The 3,279-nt window shown below is 52.8% G+C and overlaps 1 non-coding gene across 1 annotated transcript; it reads left to right on the forward strand.

The window, feature by feature from the left end:
• Nucleotides 1–3,163: 3,163 nt before the first annotated feature.
• On the forward strand, nt 3,164–3,235 carry TRNAA-UGC. The gene has a single exon. It is a non-coding gene; the product is annotated as a tRNA-Ala (tRNA).
• Nucleotides 3,236–3,279: the final 44 nt, after the last annotated feature.

Raw genomic sequence — 3,279 nt, forward strand, 5'->3', positions numbered from 1 at the left:
ATCCCTGCCCTATGCTGAGGGCACAGCCATCCCTGTGGGGCAGCCCCAGCATCCCACAGCCCATTCTGCACAGAGGGAAGGTCTGTGCGGAGCCCGCTGTGCCCACAATAGCCCTGGGCCCTCTCAGTGCCTGGGGTCTGCCAGCAATACCTGTCCCCAGCAGTGCCTGTGCCAGTGCTGCCCCCAAACCCCAACAGCCAGCACAGGGCGGAGGGGGGAGGGGGACTCAGGCAGCCTGACTCTCCATTTCTTTGCATTGGGTTACGATTCTCACTTTTGGCTGCCAGAGCTCCCAGTTCCCATTGCCCAGTCAACCCCAGAATTCAGGCAGAACTGCTCTGCACTATACTGAGTGGAGACCCTGCAGGAATGGGGCAGGGGCTGGGCCTAGCACACTGCTGCACCCCCTGCTGCCTCTCAGCACCACTGAGCTGCTGGGCTCCAAAGTCAGCACCTAACACCTCCATAAGCACTCCATCATGTGTGCACTCAACAGAGTTTCACCAAGCTAAAGTCAGAGTCACCAAGCTCAGTAAATGTCATAAGCTTCCATGAAGAAGTGACCAAAAATCTCAGTATTGGAGAAGGTTGTGGAACAGATTGCCTTGAGCACAGTCATAGCACGTATGAGACAACCAGGGGATCGGGCCCAGCCAGCATGGGTTCGTGAAAGGCAGGTTCTGCCTGACCAACCTCATCTCCTTCTATGACTGAGTGACCGTCCTGGCGGATGAGGGAAAGGCTGTTGATGTAGTCAGCCTACTCATCAGCAAAGCCCTTGGCACTGTCCCCCACAGCATTCTGCTGGAGAGCTGACAGCCCATGGCTTGGACAGGAGCAGTGGTGTGGTTGGCTTTGTGCTGTGAGGGCACAGCGGTGGCTCACGTCCAGCTGCCATGCACCAGCACCCCCAGGTCCATTGTGGCAGGGCTGTGCTCCATCCTTACACCCCCCAGCTTGCACTGACAGTATGGGTTGCCATGACCCAGGAGCAGATGATACCAAGAGAGGAGATCCACGTGAGAGCAGGAAGGCTTTGCAGAGAGATCCGGGTAGACTCAATCAAAGGGCTCAGTTCACTTGAAGACGTTCAACAAGGAAAGTGCTGGGCAGTGCACTTGGGTGATAACAGCCTCGTGCAGCACAACAGGCTTGGAGAAGAGTGCCTGGAAAGCTGCCCAGCAGAAAAGGGGTGCTGGGCTACAGCTGGCTGAGCTGAGTCAGCAGAGCACCCCGGAGGACAAGGATGCCAATGGCAGCCAGCCCTGCTGCCACAGATGGCAACAACTACTCTGTACTGGTGAGAGAGAAGAAGAGATGTATTTATTGATATAACATAGACACAATGTAGTGATTTCACAGCAACTTAGCCCTCATATAAGACAGGGCTGGATGCACAGGAGAGGGTAGGGTTAAACACTCACAGGCAGGAGACCCTCCTGCTGAGTTATTAGGTTCAGAGACAACTCCCTGAACCACAGAAGTAGGAAGCCCAGCTGTACCTGGATCTGCTCCTCGCCCCACACTTGGTCAGTCATGTATGTTTTAGGGATCATTACTTCCCAATCAACCTAAGACACAATCTTAGCAAAGCCAACAAGGCTTAAAACAAACTACTGGCCACCTGGTGAGGATCAGTATTGGTAGGGCATCTTGGCATTGCAGTGCAAGGGATTGGATCTCTGCATGGGACAAACCTCAAGAGACATCCTTACTTGAGGGCAGTGCTGCCATGCAACTTGCTGCCCTGATGGAGAGCACCAGGGCCTGATGGGACAAGGGTGAATGGTTTTAATCTGAGACAGGGGAGGTTTAGGTTGGATATGAGGAGGAAGTTTTTCAGCCAGAGGGTGGTGAGGCACTGAACAGGTTGCCCAAGGAGGCTGTGGATGCCCCATCCCTGCAGGCATTCAAGGCCAGGCTGGATGTGGCTCTGGGCAGCCTGGTCTGCTGGTTGGTGACCTGCACACAGCAGGGGGTTGGAACTGAATGAGCACCCTCTGCTCCTTTGCAACCCAGGCCATTCTATGGGCTGCTCACTCTTTATGGGTGTAGGATCGATTGACAGTGATACTTTTGAGGTGCCTGCTCGATTGGCCTTCAGCTGTTGAACCAGGTGTCTGCTATCCGTTTCATCAGGTCCCCAGAGTGAGGCAGATTATTGCTCGTTAATCTGTTTTATCAAAAGTACTCTTGCTCATTGCCTTCCCGTGTACAAGGCCTTATTTACAAGGCCGCTGTGGAGTAGGAAGCAGGAGGAGTGAGGAGGAGGAGGAAAGGAGAGCACACTTTCACACTTGCATCAGAAGTAGAGCAACCAAGAGCATTAGGGAAGGGATTGTTCCCTTGTACATATTACCAATGAGACCACACGTGGCATACTGTGCTCTGTTTTGGCTTCTTGGTACAAGGAGGATGCTGAGTAGTGGGAATGGATTTGGAAAAGAGCAACAAAACTGGTGAGGAGACAAGAAAACATGATATGAGGAGCAGCTGAGGAAAGTGAGGTTGTTTAAAGTGGAGAAAAGGAGGCTGAGGGGAGAACACGTCACTGTCTACAGCTTCCTGAAGGGCGGTTGCAATGAGGAGGGTGTCAGGCTCTTTCCTCTTATGCCAAGCGATAGATGGCAAGGAAGCAGACTCACGTTGTTGCAGGGGAGGTTCGGATTGGACATCAGGAAGGATTTTTTATAGTTCTGGTGGACAGAACATGGAATAGACTGCACAAGGAAGAGCTGACATCCCCATCCTTGGATGTATCCTGAAGGCGTGGGACAGTGGAGAGACTATCCAGGAGAGTGCAGCTTAGTGGGAGTGATTGCAGTGCAGGTATAGAAAGGAAAAGGAATTGATCCCTAAGAGCTCCCTGTGGCAAATGGCCATGAAGGAAAGCCTGCGTGCATGGGTCTCAACAGGGGGGGGCTGCTGGCAGGAAAGCATCAACTGAGAAAGAGGGCTGAAGAAAATTTGCCTAAAACCAGAACTCCATTAGCAGCAGCAGCAGCAGCATTGTCATCAGCATTATTGTCCTCGTTGTCGTCGTCATCATCATCATCATCATCATCGTCATCATCATCATCATCATCGTCGTCGTCATCATCATCATCATCATCGTCATCATCATCATCATCATCATCGTCGTCATCACCACCACCACCACCCAGGGGATGTAGCTCAGCGGTAGAGCGCCTGCTTTGCATGCAGGAGGCCCTGGGTTCAACCCCCAGCATCTCCACACTTTTGCTGCCTCTGAGCAAAACCCCTCCCTCACCTTTCCTC

The sequence above is a fragment of the Lagopus leucura genome, unplaced genomic scaffold (genome assembly GCF_019238085.1).
Source record: "Lagopus leucura isolate 7727_CA_CO unplaced genomic scaffold, USGS_WTPT01 37840-0_obj-0_obj, whole genome shotgun sequence".
NCBI classification, from domain to species: Eukaryota; Metazoa; Chordata; class Aves; order Galliformes; family Phasianidae; genus Lagopus; species Lagopus leucura.